The sequence below is a fragment of the Pseudophryne corroboree genome, chromosome 4 (assembly GCF_028390025.1).
Source record: "Pseudophryne corroboree isolate aPseCor3 chromosome 4, aPseCor3.hap2, whole genome shotgun sequence".
Taxonomy (NCBI): domain Eukaryota; kingdom Metazoa; phylum Chordata; class Amphibia; order Anura; family Myobatrachidae; genus Pseudophryne; species Pseudophryne corroboree.
This window is the reverse complement of record NC_086447.1, coordinates 17,394,234-17,412,864: the sequence shown is the minus strand read 5'-3', so window position 1 is coordinate 17,412,864 and position 18,631 is coordinate 17,394,234. Positions and strand designations below refer to the sequence as shown.

Sequence of the window (18,631 nt, the reverse complement as noted above, 5' to 3'; positions counted from 1 at the left end):
ACCTTTGTAGGAATGGTTTTTCACCTATTACTGATTAAAACTTGCTTCATTGGAAAGGCAGCAAGATGCATCCTCATTACAATGTCCACTGAAATAATACAGGTTGACACCAGGAAACATAAACCTCACTGCATCCTTGCTGCTTTCTCAAGTGGGAATCTGTTTAATGTGAAAACCAGGTGATATCTAATCAGCACACAGGTAAGAAGTTAAGAAAATCTTTCTTTAAGGGTGAAGATGTTTCTCACAAAATCGTTGCCCCAATGCATCATTGAAATTCAAGATGGAAAGATGATTTTGAAATATCAATTGTACATTTTGCATTGCTCTTCTGGTGACAATGTAGCTTGTTTTTGTCAATTACCATTTCAGTAATAGGGTAAAGAAAATTAAGTGGATTTCTGAAAGAAAACAATGCTGTCAATATACTATTAAAACAAATTAAAATGTTAAAAGTTATTGTACTTTAAGTAAAAATAAAAGAGTCAAAATATCAATTCCAGTTTTGGAAGAATTTAATTAACAAAAAAATAAGTGCACATAGCAGAGGATGGTTTCGATCCACCGACCTCTGGGTTATGGGCCCAGCACGCTTCCGCTGCGCCACTCTGCTGCTCACATAAGTGTCAGAGATCCTGAAGTACTCACTCATCATGTGAAAGTACCAATGTGTTTCTTCGTTGGTCAATGGAAGAAAAATCTTGCAAAACTCTCCAGATTATTGCCTTTTTAACCTTTTTCTAGGAAACTTTCTAGATGAATGCTTTTTAGCCTTTGTTAGTACATGCTTTTGCAAGTTGTCTCTGTGGTGCAATTGGTTAGCGCATTCGGCTGTTAACCGAAAGGCTGGTGTTTCAATACCACCCAGGGACGTAATTGACCTTGTGATCAAATTTTGCTGATCTTTAAGTAGACAAGTCAAAATTTCAAACCACCTCTTATAGTGTAGGGTACCTGGCCTTCTCTGATGCAATCAGAGTCAGATTTGATTAAGTCATTTTATAAAAAACAGGAAGCACAATTTAGCATGGGGTTGCAGAGAAAAAAAAATATGCAGGCAGAGAAATCCAATTGAGTGATTAATCAGCTCTCCATTTTATGGCTTTATTTTTATGCTAACACATTTGCTCTCTGAAAAGTGTCCACAAAGGCAAGTCTCTGATTAACACCTTTGTAGGAATGTTTTTTCACCTATTACTGATTAAAACTTGCTTCATTGGAAAGGCAGCAAGATGCATCCTCATTACAATGTCCACTGAAATAATACAGTTTGACACCAGGAAACATAAACCTCACTGCATCCTTGCTGCTTTCTCAAGTGTGAATCTGTTTAATGTGAAAACCAGGTGATATCTAATCAGCACACAGGTAAGAAGTTAAGAAAATCTTTCTTTAAGGGTGAAGATGTTTCTCACAAAATCGTTGCCCCAATGCATCATTGAAATTCAAGCTGGAAAGATGATTTTGAAATATCAATTGTACATTTTGCATTGCTCTTCTGGTGACAATGTAGCTTGTTTTTGTCAATTACCATTTCAGTAATAGGGTAAAGAAAATTAAGTGGATTTCTTAAAGAAAACAATACTGTCAATATACTATTAAAAAAAATTAAAATGTTAAAAGTTATTGTACTTTAAGTAAAAATAAAATAGTCAAAATATCAATTCCAGTTTTGGAAGAATTTAATTAACAAAAAAATAAGTGCTCATAGCAGAGGATGGTTTCGATCCAACGACCTCTGGATTATGGGCCCAGCACGCTTCCGCTGCGCTACTCTGCTGCCCACGTAAGTGTCAGAGATCCTGAAGTACTCACTCATCATGTGAAAGTACCAATGTGTTTCTTCGTTGGTCAATGGAAGAAAAATCTTGCAAAACTGTCCAGATTATTGCCTTTTTAACCTTTTTCTAGGAAACTTTCTAGATGAATGCTTTTTAGCCTTTGTTAGTACATGCTTTTGCAAGTTGTCTCTGTGGTGCAATCGGTTAGCGCATTCGGCTGTTAACCGAAAGGCTGGTGTTTCAATACCACCCAGGGACGTAATTGACCTTGTGATCAAATTTTGCTGATCTTTAAGTAGACAAGTCAAAATTTCAAACCACCTCTTATAGTGTAGGGTACCTGGCCTTCTCTGATGCAATCAGAGTCAGATTTGATTAAGTCATTTTATAAAAAACAGGAAGCACAATTTAGCATGGGGTTGCAGAGAAAAAAAAATATGCAGGCAGAGAAATCCAATTGAGTGATTAATCAGCTCTCCATTTTATGGCTTTATTTTTATGCTAACACATTTGCTCTCTGAAAAGTGTCCACAAAGGCAAGTCTCTGATTAACACCTTTGTAGGAATGGTTTTTCACCTATTACTGATTAAAACTTGCTTCATTGGAAAGGCAGCAAGATGCATCCTCATTACAATGTCCACTGAAATAATACAGGTTGACACCAGGAAACATAAACCTCACTGCATCCTTGCTGCTTTCTCAAGTGGGAATCTGCTTAATGTGAAAACCAGGTGATATCTAATCAGCACACAGGTAAGAAGTTAAGAAAATCTTTCTTTAAGGGTGAAGATGTTTCTCAAAAAATCGTTGCCCCAATGCATCATTGAAATTCAAGATGGAAAGATGATTTTGAAATATCAATTGTACATTTTGCATTGCTCTTCTGGTGACAATGTAGCTTGTTTTTGTCAATTACCATTTCAGTAATAGGGTAAAGAAAATTAAGTGTATTTCTGAAAGAAAACAATGCTGTCAATATACTATTAAAACAAATTAAAATGTTAAAAGTTATTGTACTTTAAGTAAAAATAAAAGAGTCAAAATATCAATTCCAGTTTTGGAAGAATTTAATTAACAAAAAAATAAGTGCACATAGCAGAGGATGGTTTCGATCCACCGACCTCTGGGTTATGGGCCCAGCACGCTTCCGCTGCGCCACTCTGCTGCTCACATAAGTGTCAGAGATCCTGAAGTACTCACTCATCATGTGAAAGTACCAATGTGTTTCTTCGTTGGTCAATGGAAGAAAAATCTTGCAAAACTCTCCAGATTATTGCCCTTTTAACCTTTTTCTAGGAAACTTTCTAGATGAATGCTTTTTAGCCTTTGTCAGCACATGCTTTTGCAAGCTGTCTCTGTAGCGCAATCGGTTAGCGCATTCGGCTGTTAACCGAAAGGTTGGTGGTTCAATCCCACCCAGGGACGTAATTGACCTTGTGATCAAATTTTGGGGATCTTTAAATAGACAAGTCAAAATTTCAAACCACTTATTATAGTGTAGGGTACCTGGCCTTCTCTGATGCAATCAGAGTCAGATTTGATTAAGTCATTTTATAAAAAACAGGAAGCACAATTTAGCATGGGGTTGCAGAGAAAAAAAATTATGCAGGCAGAGAAATCCAATTGAGTGATTAATCAGCTCTCCATTTTATGGCTTTATTTTTATGCTATCACATTTGCTCTCTGAAAAGTGTCCACAAAGCCAAGTCTCTGATTAACACCTTTGTAGGAATGGTTTTTCACCTATTACTGATTAAAACTTGCTTCATTGGAAAGGCAGCAAGATGCATCCTCATTACAATGTCCACTGAAATAATACAGGTTGACACCAGGAAACATAAACCTCACTGCATCCTTGCTGCTTTCTCAAGTGGGAATCTGTTTAATGTGAAAACCAGGTGATATCTAATCAGCACACAGGTAAGAAGTTAAGAAAATCTTTCTTTAAGGGTGAAGATGTTTCTCACAAAATCGTTGCCCCAATGCATCATTGAAATTCAAGATGGAAAGATGATTTTGAAATATCAATTGTACATTTTGCATTGCTCTTCTGGTGACAATGTAGCTTGTTTTTGTCAATTACCATTTCAGTAATAGGGTAAAGAAAATTAAGTGGATTTCTGAAAGAAAACAATGCTGTCAATATACTATTAAAACAAATTAAAATGTTAAAAGTTATTGTACTTTAAGTAAAAATAAAAGAGTCAAAATATCAATTCCAGTTTTGGAAGAATTTAATTAACAAAAAAATAAGTGCACATAGCAGAGGATGGTTTCGATCCACCGACCTCTGGGTTATGGGCCCAGCACGCTTCCGCTGCGCCACTCTGCTGCTCACATAAGTGTCAGAGATCCTGAAGTACTCACTCATCATGTGAAAGTACCAATGTGTTTCTTCGTTGGTCAATGGAAGAAAAATCTTGCAAAACTCTCCAGATTATTGCCTTTTTAACCTTTTTCTAGGAAACTTTCTAGATGAATGCTTTTTAGCCTTTGTTAGTACATGCTTTTGCAAGTTGTCTCTGTGGTGCAATCGGTTAGCGCATTCGGCTGTTAACCGAAAGGCTGGTGTTTCAATACCACCCAGGGACGTAATTGACCTTGTGATCAAATTTTGCTGATCTTTAAGTAGACAAGTCAAAATTTCAAACCACCTCTTATAGTGTAGGGTACCTGGCCTTCTCTGATGCAATCAGAGTCAGATTTGATTAAGTCATTTTATAAAAAACAGGAAGCACAATTTAGCATGGGGTTGCAGAGAAAAAAAAATATGCAGGCAGAGAAATCCAATTGAGTGATTAATCAGCTCTCCATTTTATGGCTTTATTTTTATGCTAACACATTTGCTCTCTGAAAAGTGTCCACAAAGGCAAGTCTCTGATTAACACCTTTGTAGGAATGTTTTTTCACCTATTACTGATTAAAACTTGCTTCATTGGAAAGGCAGCAAGATGCATCCTCATTACAATGTCCACTGAAATAATACAGTTTGACACCAGGAAACATAAACCTCACTGCATCCTTGCTGCTTTCTCAAGTGTGAATCTGTTTAATGTGAAAACCAGGTGATATCTAATCAGCACACAGGTAAGAAGTTAAGAAAATCTTTCTTTAAGGGTGAAGATGTTTCTCACAAAATCGTTGCCCCAATGCATCATTGAAATTCAAGCTGGAAAGATGATTTTGAAATATCAATTGTACATTTTGCATTGCTCTTCTGGTGACAATGTAGCTTGTTTTTGTCAATTACCATTTCAGTAATAGGGTAAAGAAAATTAAGTGGATTTCTGAAAGAAAACAATACTGTCAATATACTATTAAAACAAATTAAAATGTTAAAAGTTATTGTACTTTAAGTAAAAATAAAAGAGTCAAAATATCAATTCCAGTTTTGGAAGAATTTAATTAACAAAAAAATAAGTGCACATAGCAGAGGATGGTTTCGATCCACCGACCTCTGGATTATGGGCCCAGCACGCTTCCGCTGCGCCACTCTGCTGCCCATGTAAGTGTCAGAGATCCTGAAGTATTCACTCATCATGTAAAAGTACCAATGTGTTTCTTCGTTGGTCAATGGAAGAAAAATCTTGCAAAACTCTCCAGATTATTGCCTTTTTAAACTTTTTCTAGGAAACTTTCTAGATGAATGCTTTTTAGCCTTTGTTAGTACATGCTTTTGCAAGTTGTCTCTGTGGTGCAATCGGTTAGCGCATTCGGCTGTTAACCGAAAGGCTGGTGTTTCAATACCACCCAGGGACGTAATTGACCTTGTGATCAAATTTTGCTGATCTTTAAGTAGACAAGTCAAAATTTCAAACCACCTCTTATAGTGTAGGGTACCTGGCCTTCTCTGATGCAATCAGAGTCAGATTTGATTAAGTCATTTTATAAAAAACAGGAAGCACAATTTAGCATGGGGTTGCAGAGAAAAAAAAATATGCAGGCAGAGAAATCCAATTGAGTGATTAATCAGCTCTCCATTTTATGGCTTTATTTTTATGCTAACACATTTGCTCTCTGAAAAGTGTCCACAAAGCCAAGTCTCTGATTAACACATTTGTTGGAATGATTTTTCACCTATTACTGATTAAAACTTGCTTCATTGGAAAGGCATGAATGTATTGGGGGTATACCGCACTGGAGAATGGTAAGGTATCTAATAGATATTGTTAGAACCAAAATACATAATACAACGAGAAAATCTGAGTTTTCTAATGTTATCTTGAGTTTGGTGGTGCACCCTGAGTCAGTGGTAAGACATACAACAAAAGGGAGAGAAGAAGACTCTTTTGTGGGTGCACTCTTGTATGTTTAAGAGGTCTCAGAAGAGACAATAAGTAAAGATTATAAATGAATTTTTAAATATAACTTTTATTAACAATAATTGATAAAATAGTAGCGTTTACTGTCAAAAATTGGAGGTAGGGGTGGGGGGAAGGGTGGGGGGGAGTTGGGGAATAGAAAGGGGGAACACAGAACGAATTAATTACAGTGTAAATACTGAATATTGTTCTGGAATGCCTGGGTGCGATAATAACAGCTGGAGACCCTGAAAATTGAAGCGTTTTTATTCTCTCATGAGCGATGATGAGGAGACAGATGGGATGATTAAAGATGGAATGAGCAAGATGAATCTGCTGTCAGTGTTAGACGCTGAGCAAAACCGTCCAGGAATTTCTACTAAACTGAGTATTCCTCGAGAGTCTCCCACTCGAGTACTGACCCAGCCCTACACTGCTTAGCTTCCAAGATCGGAAGGATTCGGGCGTTACCAGTGTGGTATGATAGTAGAAAAAATATTAGATATCGAGGGCTCGAGAATCACTGATGAGAGTTCACGAAAATGGAGAAATAAAAGAAAAGACAAGAGAATGAGTGGAGGAGGAAAATAGGGGATCTGCTGCCACCGTTAGACCGGGATAATTACCCCTGAATCAGTGGTGAGAGTCCTGAAGATAGTATAAAGTGAGGAAAAGGAAACGATACTGATAGGTAAAAAAAAAAAAAAAAAAATTTTTGAGATTGGTTGATAGACAATGGGCTGCTTGATTGCAGGATGCTGATAGTACCTATGATAAAGGTACTAGGTGTGATAAAAAGCAATTTGTACACAATTAGCAGTCAAATAAATTGATTAGACCCATACATCACCATCAATTTGCTACTATCAGATTATTATAATTATACCAAAATGGTATCAGGTGGAAAAAGAAGGAGAAAATGAACAACAGCTTCTTATTTGTGTTCCGCTGTATGCAGAGCTGCAGAAATACTATATAATATGATTGCAAGATGCTGATAGTACCTATGATAAAGGTACTTGGTGTGATAAAGAGCAATTGTACACAATTAGCAGATAATTAAATTGATTGGAACCATGCATCACCATCAATTTGATGCTGACAGATTATTGCACATTGTACCAAAATGGTATCAGGTGAAAAGAGAAAGAGATAATGAACAACAGTTGATTATACAGAGCTGCAGCAATGCTATATAATACGCAGTATAGAGGATAGTGATAAATTGCTCAGCCAAATGATTAGATCAAAATGACTGAAAATAAAGGTTTAAACAGTATCCTATGTGGTATTAAGCCGCTAAATGCCGACTATCTGTAAAACGGGTACTTGCAAAAAACAGCTTGATGAATGCTATTATCAAATATAAATATGCAAAAAGATGCTGATATTGAGCAGATATTACCCGGAATTGTATGGAACGATCAGTCACTAATATGAGCAGGATACTTTCTGAGTGCGGAATGTCCGTGTCAAAGTCCAGGCAAATTGAAGATGCAGGATACACTGGTTCCCAGGAGCTGAGCAGTTCGTTTATAGCCGCACTGCCGATCAAAGTACCTGATGTATTGTGGAGACGTGGTCAGGTTGGCTGAGGAGAAGAGAGACACAATGTTCCTGGTCCCATCGCGGCAGTATCTAGCGGCGGCGGGTTGATGCAGCGGCTGCTGGGGAAAGAGCGGCTCGTGGTTCAGGATGTCCGGAATCAGCTGTCACACCCAGGCAGTGGGGATAGGGAACGGAAAACTAGTTTCACCCGTTCACCGGGCTTGATCACTTCCTGTTCCCAGAGGGGATAGTGCAGGCTTTATCTTGAGGGAGCTGGTCGTTGTCCAATCAAAAGGGAGGCGTGTCCTGTGTTTGTAAATTGCTGCACAGGTGGAACGGTTGTTCTGTTTAGTATTGGTTCCCTATTATGCTTGCAATTAGTGGCCCATTGCACAAAAGGAAAAAACAGAGAATATGTGTGAGAAATATACAAGGTTATTAGATAAAAAATGAGCATCTTGCTTATTATATAAGTGGGCATAGTGAAAAAATGGAAATAAAAATAAAAATAAATAAAAATAAAATGGGGAAAATTAGCAAAAAAGAATAAATGAATGAAAATAATAAAATTGAAGCTTTCACAAATTGTTTATGAAATATTTAGATGATAAGAATAGATTAAATTTAAGTATAATAAATGATAATTGCTGGAAAAATATGTTAGGACAGCATATCTTGTCTGAAGTTATAAACAAACACGTTGTAAACATTGCATGAGGATATTCATGAATATGTTAATTTGGATTAATAATGCAAGTGACGTCGATGAAAGTGGTGGGAATGATTGTGAGAAAGGATGGTATGGAAAGGATGGGGAGTGAGGTGGAAAGGAATGGGGGGGATGGAGTGGGGGGGGGGGGGAAAGGCGGGGGAGAGAGGGGGAAGGGGGGAGGGGGTTTAATCTCCCCCGCCTTTCCCCCCCCCCCCCACTCCATCCCCCCCATTCCTTTCCACCTCACTCCCCATCCTTTCCATACCATCCTTTCTCACAATCATTCCCACCACTTTCATCGACGTCACTTGCATTATTAATCCAAATTAACATATTCATGAATATCCTCATGCAATGTTTACAACGTGTTTGTTTATAACTTCAGACAAGATATGCTGTCCTAACATATTTTTCCAGCAATTATCATTTATTATACTTAAATTTAATCTATTCTTATCATCTAAATATTTCATAAACAATTTGTGAAAGCTTCAATTTTATTATTTTCATTCATTTATTCTTTTTTGCTAATTTTCCCCATTTTATTTTTATTTATTTTTATTTTTATTTCCATTTTTTCACTATGCCCACTTATATAATAAGCAAGATGCTCATTTTTTATCTAATAACCTTGTATATTTCTCACACATATTCTCTGTTTTTTCCTTTTGTGCAATGGGCCACTAATTGCAAGCATAATAGGGAACCAATACTAAACAGAACAACCGTTCCACCTGTGCAGCAATTTACAAACACAGGACACGCCTCCCTTTTGATTGGACAACGACCAGCTCCCTTGCAAGATAAAGCCTGCACTATCCCCTCTGGGAACAGGAAGTGATCAAGCCCGGTGAACGGGTGAAACTAGTTTTCCGTTCCCTATCCCCACTGCCTGGGTGTGACAGCTGATTCCGGACATCCTGAACCACGAGCCGCTCTTTCCCCAGCAGCCGCTGCATCAACCCGCCGCCGCTAGATACTGCCGCGATGGGACCAGGAACATTGTGTCTCTCTTCTCCTCAGCCAACCTGACCACGTCTCCACAATACATCAGGTACTTTGATCGGCAGTGCGGCTATAAACGAACTGCTCAGCTCCTGGGAACCAGTGTATCCTGCATCTTCAATTTGCCTGGACTTTGACACGTACATTCCGCACTCAGAAAGTATCCTGCTCATATTAGTGACTGATCGTTCCATACAATTCCGGGTAATATCTGCTCAATATCAGCATCTTTTTGCATATTTATATTTGATAATAGCATTCATCAAGCTGTTTTTTGCAAGTACCCGTTTTACAGATAGTCGGCATTTAGCGGCTTAATACCACATAGGATACTGTTTAAACCTTTATTTTCAGTCATTTTGATCTAATCATTTGGCTGAGCAATTTATCACTATCCTCTATACTGCGTATTATATAGCATTGCTGCAGCTCTGTATAATCAACTGTTGTTCATTATCTCTTTCTCTTTTCACCTGATACCATTTTGGTACAATGTGCAATAATCTGTCAGCATCAAATTGATGGTGATGCATGGTTCCAATCAATTTAATTATCTGCTAATTGTGTACAATTGCTCTTTATCACACCAAGTACCTTTATCATAGGTACTATCAGCATCTTGCAATCATATTATATAGTATTTCTGCAGCTCTGCATACAGCGGAACACAAATAAGAAACTGTTGTTCATTTTCTCCTTCTTTTTCCACCTGATACCATTTTGGTATAATTATAATAATCTGATAGTAGCAAATTGATGGTGATGTATGGGTCTAATCAATTTATTTGACTGCTAATTGTGTACAAATTGCTTTTTATCACACCTAGTACCTTTATCATAGGTACTATCAGCATCCTGCAATCAAGCAGCCCATTGTCTATCAACCAATCTCAAAATTTTTTTTTTTTTTTTTTTTACCTATCAGTATCGTTTCCTTTTCCTCACTTTATACTATCTTCAGGACTCTCACCACTGATTCAGGGGTAATTATCCCGGTCTAACGGTGGCAGCAGATCCCCTATTTTCCTCCTCCACTCATTCTCTTGTCTTTTCTTTTATTTCTCCATTTTCGTGAACTCTCATCAGTGATTCTCGAGCCCTCGATATCTAATATTTTTTCTACTATCATACCACACTGGTAACGCCCGAATCCTTCCGATCTTGGAAGCTAAGCAGTGTAGGGCTGGGTCAGTACTCGAGTGGGAGACTCTCGAGGAATACTCAGTTTAGTAGAAATTCCTGGACGGTTTTGCTCAGCGTCTAACACTGACAGCAGATTCATCTTGCTCATTCCATCTTTAATCATCCCATCTGTCTCCTCATCATCGCTCATGAGAGAATAAAAACGCTTCAATTTTCAGGGTCTCCAGCTGTTATTATCGCACCCAGGCATTCCAGAACAATATTCAGTATTTACACTGTAATTAATTCGTTCTGTGTTCCCCCTTTCTATTCCCCAACTCCCCCCCACCCTTCCCCCCACCCCTACCTCCAATTTTTGACAGTAAACGCTACTATTTTATCAATTATTGTTAATAAAAGTTATATTTAAAAATTCATTTATAATCTTTACTTATTGTCTCTTCTGAGACCTCTTAAACATACAAGAGTGCACCCACAAAAGAGTCTTCTTCTCTCCCTTTTGTTGTATGTCTTACCACTGACTCAGGGTGCACCACCAAACTCAAGATAACATTAGAAAACTCAGATTTTCTCGTTGTATTATGTATTTTGGTTCTAACAATATCTATTAGATACCTTACCATTCTCCAGTGCGGTATACCCCCAATACATTCATGTATTCAGTACACTGAGCTAAGACTCAGTTTTCCATACCTTGCACGGATTTATATACCTTGCTATAGGATCTCTTTCCTTTTGTATAGTAGTCGCTTCTGTTATAACAACATTCCCTTTCCTCTTTTCATTTTTTCCCCCCACTGTATATTGTTATATTCAAGGCAATGACAGCATTTTCATTAAAAACTGAACTAACATCCAAACGTAGAAACGTAGAGGAATTTGGAGATATTTTTTCAGATACCTTCCACAATCCCAGCACTCCCAAAGACTGGAAATCTGATTTATCAAAATTACAGAAAAACCTTCAAAAAAGGATTAGGCTCACCTGGGATATCACTACATTAGAAAACTACCACAAAAATAAATTATCACCCAGAGGCTTACGACCACGTATCTTCCCCTCCTTCCCTTTGGCCACAGACAACCTTAAAACTGAATGGGAAAACAGCCTATTAAAATGTTCTAATGAACTAATTCTAATCTTGATCAAACATGACAATCTGATATTAGATCAAGTAGAAAAAAATATCGAAGAATTGGGTCAAAACTTAGAAACCTGGGAGAAAGACCTATCTTTCCAAAACACATTTGAAAAATACAAGAAAGATCTGGATATATATGAAACCAATATTATAGAAAGGAAACGCACCAAATTCCTATGAGACAAAAACGACTTCTCCCTAGGAAAAATCTTTCGTTGGCATTCTCCCACTCCACGTCCTAGAGGAGGACCACCTAGAGAAGATCCGAGCTCTTCGGAATTAGAATCATCATACAGTGAAGACTCCGCCACGGAACATCCTGAAGGAAGTACCCACACCCATAGATACAACAAAAGTGAGGACCCTTTTTTAGGGAGAGGCCAACATACCAGAGGCAGAAGCAAGCCACAAGGCCGACAAGAAGGGGGGGGACGAAACACAGACAGAAACAAGCGAGATTGGACCACCCCAAGAACATCTCACTATCCGGTACGGACAACCAGGAAGTGACAACTACCGACAAATTACAAATTATCAACCTCAGTACCAAAATCATTACGGAAGATCAATTAGAGGTTCTTAGCAAGGGTCTATCTTTTTCACCCACATCACCCTTTGATAGGTTTCTGTGGGAGAAGGATCTCAGACTCTTCGGCCGCAAATTATTATTAAAAATTTTTTTTGCTAAATCCTCTGTTGACTCAAGTATTATGACTTCACTATCCTGCCATTCAGGACCTTTGGAGGATCCCAGTGTATCAATAACACCACTGACCGAAGAAGATTATACAGCTATCCAAATACTGGAGGAGCTGCATATGGAATCAGCCTCGGACATCCCTGCTTCACGAAAAATAAGACCCACATGCAAACTGAAGTCCACCTTTTTCCCTCCTGACACCAACAGCCCAGAAATCAGGGTCTTTTTGGATCTAGTCTCCAAAGAATTTGACGAGATCCAGACCAATTCTCGCAAAAGATGTCTCACCAAAAATCTCAAATACAGAGAGAGACAAGCTCTTAAAGAGATTAAAACATGGACTGACACCGTTATCAAACCCTCGGATAAGGGTGGTAACATTGTCATATGGCCCATCGCAATGTATGAAGAGGAAGCACGGAGACAACTGTTGGACACATCCTGTTATATCAGATTGCCACTTAATCCCACAATAAAATTCCACAAGCAATACATGCACATGATTACAGAGGCATTTGCCACTGGAGCTATCACACAACAAGAGGCTAAATACCTTGAGGTCTCGAATCCCAGGGTTCCTACCTTTTACTTATTGCCAAAAATACACAAGAATATCAACAAACCACCTGGGAGACCCATAGTGTCAGGGAATGGGGGACTCTTGGAAACCCCAAGCAAATTTCTGGATTTACATCTCAGAGACCATGTCATGACATTACCCTCCTACCTTAAGGACACTTCTGATCTCCTAAGGAAAATACATGACATATGTCTAAATGAGAACTGTATCCTAGTCACCTTAGATGTGGAAGCCCTGTATAGCAGTATTTCACACTCACAAGGAATACAAGCCACCAAATTCTTCCTGGATATGGAAGAAAAAAATGTATTTCATGATTTCCTATGTGAAATGTTGAGTTTTGTTCTCAATAAAAATTATTTCACCTTTGGTGACCAATTTTTTCAGCAAATTCGGGGAACAGCAATGGGTGCAGCCTGTGCACCCACATATGCCAACCTGTTCCTCGGCTGGTGGGAACAAACAATAGTCTTCAACGATGATAATCATATCTACACAAAACATATCATCAATTGGCTGAGATATATTGATGATATCTTTGTGATCTGGGAAGGAGATGAGAAACTCCTGTTGGACTTCATTAACATCCTCAATGTAAACGATTTGAACATTTTTCTCACTCACTCAATCAGCAGAGACAAGATATCTTTTTTGGACTTGAATATCTACAAGACAACAAGTGGGACTTTGGCTACAGAACTCTTTCGTAAGGATACAGCCACAAACAGTATATTGCACCAAACAAGCTCACATTTCCCACCTACTATTGAAAACATCCCAAAAGGGGAATTTCTTCGTCTTAGACGCAACTGCACAGAGGAGAAGGTGTTCAAACAGAAAAGCAGAGAACTTATGACCAGGTTACAAGCTCGGGGATACAGTAAACGCTCTCTGAAGAGAGCTCAACAATCTATTTCAAAAACCAACAGGGAATCCCTGATCTTCCAGGACAAACTCCAAGAACAAAAGGCTGACACCAAGATTCGATTTGTAGGGACCTTCTGTCCCGAATGGCGTCTACTAAAAAAGGCCATTCAGAAACATCTACCTGTCCTACATCTGGATCCAGAGTTATCACCTTTATTGGATCCCACTTTACAAATCAGTTGGAGGAGATCCAAGAACATCAAAGACACGTTGGTTCAGAGCCATTTTTCACGTGAAATGACCAAATCCAAACTCCCTAAGGGATCCTTTCCATGTGGGCAATGTAAGGCTTGCCCACAGATACAGATAACTGACTGTGTCAAGGACAGACATGGCAAGGATATTTCCATACAACACTTCTTCAACTGCGACACACAAGGAGTAGTCTATTGTCTAACCTGTCCTTGCAATCAACGATATGTAGGCATAACGACTAGAAAATTCAAAACTAGGATTTTAGAACATATGGGCTCCATTCGCAACTCATCGTCAGATCTTCAAAAAGGCAAAAAACTAACATCAGTAGCCAGACACTACCATGCTGCACATCATGACTCACCAAGTGATATGCGCGCCTTTGGCCTAGATAGGGTCCATCTAGGCATACGCGGTGGTGACTTAAGCAAAGAACTTATTAAGAAGGAAAGTGAATGGACTTTCAGGTTAGGTTGTCTCAAACCATTGGGTCTGAATGAATACATCAATTACAGTGCATTTCTGTAACCTACTTTCTATATAGCACCCATCAAGTGTCCTCGCTTCCTTCCCTTACACCCCTCAGTACACTCTCATCCAGTACACCCCTATTCATAACACATCACATTCACCCTTCTTTCATCAGCACTTTCACGCCCACCTCCACCACATACTCGGCACCATCACATCCGCAGTCCATTCACATGCACCTCACATCCATCCCATTACAGTGACCCAGCAAATTCCGACATATTTCACAACCTACTAACACGTTTCCACACAGCACTCCCATTGTCAACCCACTCCTATCCCTTACATCTCTACTCCCCTTCCTCATCTCACCATATCATTATACTTCTCGCCCACACAAGATCATCACCTTCGACACCACACACACATTCCCACCACACTGCAAACCACAACACCCCAACCATATCCCAACACCCCATATCCCAACACCCCAACACCCCACAATCTTAAACCCCCTCCCCCCTTCCCCCTCTCTCCCCCGCCTTTCCCCCCCACCCCACTCCATCCCCCCCATTCCTTTCCACCTCACTCCCCATCCTTTCCATACCATCCTTTCTCACAATCATTCCCACCACTTTCATCGACGTCACTTGCATTATTAATCCAAATTAACATATTCATGAATATCCTCATGCAATGTTTACAACGTGTTTGTTTATAACTTCAGACAAGATATGCTGTCCTAACATATTTTTCCAGCAATTATCATTTATTATACTTAAATTTAATCTATTCTTATCATCTAAATATTTCATAAACAATTTGTGAAAGCTTCAATTTTATTATTTTCATTCATTTATTCTTTTTTGCTAATTTTCCCCATTTTATTTTTATTTATTTTTATTTTTATTTCCATTTTTTCACTATGCCCACTTATATAATAAGCAAGATGCTCATTTTTTATCTAATAACCTTGTATATTTCTCACACATATTCTCTGTTTTTTCCTTTTGTGCAATGGGCCACTAATTGCAAGCATAATAGGGAACCAATACTAAACAGAACAACCGTTCCACCTGTGCAGCAATTTACAAACACAGGACACGCCTCCCTTTTGATTGGACAACGACCAGCTCCCTTGCAAGATAAAGCCTGCACTATCCCCTCTGGGAACAGGAAGTGATCAAGCCCGGTGAACGGGTGAAACTAGTTTTCCGTTCCCTATCCCCACTGCCTGGGTGTGACAGCTGATTCCGGACATCCTGAACCACGAGCCGCTCTTTCCCCAGCAGCCGCTGCATCAACCCGCCGCCGCTAGATACTGCCGCGATGGGACCAGGAACATTGTGTCTCTCTTCTCCTCAGCCAACCTGACCACGTCTCCACAATACATCAGGTACTTTGATCGGCAGTGCGGCTATAAACGAACTGCTCAGCTCCTGGGAACCAGTGTATCCTGCATCTTCAATTTGCCTGGACTTTGACACGGACATTCCGCACTCAGAAAGTATCCTGCTCATATTAGTGACTGATCGTTCCATACAATTCCGGGTAATATCTGCTCAATATCAGCATCTTTTTGCATATTTATATTTGATAATAGCATTCATCAAGCTGTTTTTTGCAAGTACCCGTTTTACAGATAGTCGGCATTTAGCGGCTTAATACCACATAGGATACTGTTTAAACCTTTATTTTCAGTCATTTTGATCTAATCATTTGGCTGAGCAATTTATCACTATCCTCTATACTGCGTATTATATAGCATTGCTGCAGCTCTGTATAATCAACTGTTGTTCATTATCTCTTTCTCTTTTCACCTGATACCATTTTGGTACAATGTGCAATAATCTGTCAGCATCAAATTGATGGTGATGCATGGTTCCAATCAATTTAATTATCTGCTAATTGTGTACAATTGCTCTTTATCACACCAAGTACCTTTATCATAGGTACTATCAGCATCTTGCAATCATATTATATAGTATTTCTGCAGCTCTGCATACAGCGGAACACAAATAAGAAACTGTTGTTCATTTTCTCCTTCTTTTTCCACCTGATACCATTTTGGTATAATTATAATAATCTGATAGTAGCAAATTGATGGTGATGTATGGGTCTAATCAATTTATTTGACTGCTAATTGTGTACAAATTGCTTTTTATCACACCTAGTACCTTTATCATAGGTACTATCAGCATCCTGCAATCAAGCAGCCCATTGTCTATCAACCAATCTCAAAATTTTTTTTTTTTTTTTTTTTACCTATCAGTATCGTTTCCTTTTCCTCACTTTATACTATCTTCAGGACTCTCACCACTGATTCAGGGGTAATTATCCCGGTCTAACGGTGGCAGCAGATCCCCTATTTTCCTCCTCCACTCATTCTCTTGTCTTTTCTTTTATTTCTCCATTTTCGTGAACTCTCATCAGTGATTCTCGAGCCCTCGATATCTAATATTTTTTCTACTATCATACCACACTGGTAACGCCCGAATCCTTCCGATCTTGGAAGCTAAGCAGTGTAGGGCTGGGTCAGTACTCGAGTGGGAGACTCTCGAGGAATACTCAGTTTAGTAGAAATTCCTGGACGGTTTTGCTCAGCGTCTAACACTGACAGCAGATTCATCTTGCTCATTCCATCTTTAATCATCCCATCTGTCTCCTCATCATCGCTCATGAGAGAATAAAAACGCTTCAATTTTCAGGGTCTCCAGCTGTTATTATCGCACCCAGGCATTCCAGAACAATATTCAGTATTTACACTGTAATTAATTCGTTCTGTGTTCCCCCTTTCTATTCCCCAACTCCCCCCCACCCTTCCCCCCACCCCTACCTCCAATTTTTGACAGTAAACGCTACTATTTTATCAATTATTGTTAATAAAAGTTATATTTAAAAATTAATTTATAATCTTTACTTATTGTCTCTTCTGAGACCTCTTAAACATACAAGAGTGCACCCACAAAATAGTCTTCTTCTCTCCCTTTTGTTCATTGGAAAGGCAGCAAGATGCATCCTCATTACAATGTCCACTGAAATAATACAGGTTGACACCAGGAAACATAAACCTCACCGCATCCTTGCTGCTTTCTCAAGTGGGAATCTGTTTAATGTGAAAACCAGGTGATATCTAATCAGCACACAGGTAAGAAGTTAAGAAAATCTTTCTTTAAGGGTGAAGATGTTTCTCACAAAATCGTTGCCCCAATGCATCATTGAAATTCAAGCTGGAAAGATGATTTTGAAATATCAATTGTACATTTTGCATTGCTCTTCTGGTGACAATGTAGCTTGTTTTTGTCAATTACCATTTCAGTAATAGGGTAAAGAAAATTAAGTGGATTTCTGAAAGAAAACAATGCTGTCAATATACTATTAAAACAAATTAAAATGTTAAAAGTTATTGTACTTTAAGTAAAAATAAAAGAGTCAAAATATCAATTCCAGTTTTGGAAGAATTTAATTAACAAAAAAATAAGTGCACATAGCAGAGAATGGTTTCGATCCACCGACCTCTGGATTATGGGCCCAGCACGCTTCCGCTGCGCCACTCTGCTGCCCATGTAAGTTTCAGACATCCTGAAGTACTCACTCATCATGTGAAAGTACCAATGTGTTTCTTCGTTGGTCAATGGACGAAAAATCTTGCAAAACTCTCCAGATTATTGCCTTTTTAACCTTTTTCTAGGAAACTTTCTAGATGAATGCTTTTTAGCCTTTGTTAGTACATGCTTTTGCAAGTTGACTCTGTGGTGCAATCGGTTAGCGCATTCGGCTGTTAACCGAAAGGCTGGTGTTTCAATACCACCCAGGGACGTAATTGACCTTGTGATCAAATTTTGCTGATCTTTAAGTAGACAAGTCAAAATTTCAAACCACCTCTTATAGTGTAGGGTACCTGGCCTTCTCTGATGCAATCAGAGTCAGATTTGATTAAGTCATTTTATAAAAACAGGAAGCACAATTTAGCATGGGGTTGCAGAGAAAAAAAAATATGCAGGCAGAGAAATCCAATTGAGTGATTAATCAGCTCTCCATTTTATGGCTTTATTTTTATGCTAACACATTTGCTCTCTGAAAAGTGTCCACAAAGGCAAGTCTCTGATTAACACCTTTGTAGGA

The 18,631-nt window shown here is 38.7% G+C and overlaps 1 non-coding gene and 3 pseudogenes across 1 annotated transcript; 3 read left to right on the top strand and 1 right to left on the bottom strand.

Moving 5' to 3' along the window:
- Nucleotides 1–3,133: 3,133 nt before the first annotated feature.
- Nucleotides 3,134–3,207, top strand: TRNAN-GUU (transfer RNA asparagine (anticodon GUU)). Its single transcript has one exon. It is a non-coding gene; the product is annotated as a tRNA-Asn (tRNA).
- A 3,249-nt stretch (nt 3,208–6,456) lies between these two features.
- LOC134912273 (5S ribosomal RNA) lies at nt 6,457–6,575 on the bottom strand (annotated as a pseudogene).
- Nucleotides 6,576–10,465: 3,890 nt separating this feature from the next.
- On the top strand, nt 10,466–10,584 carry LOC134912272 (5S ribosomal RNA; annotated as a pseudogene).
- Nucleotides 10,585–16,970: 6,386 nt separating this feature from the next.
- Nucleotides 16,971–17,089, top strand: LOC134912271 (5S ribosomal RNA; annotated as a pseudogene).
- The last annotated feature ends 1,542 nt before the right edge of the window (nt 17,090–18,631 follow it).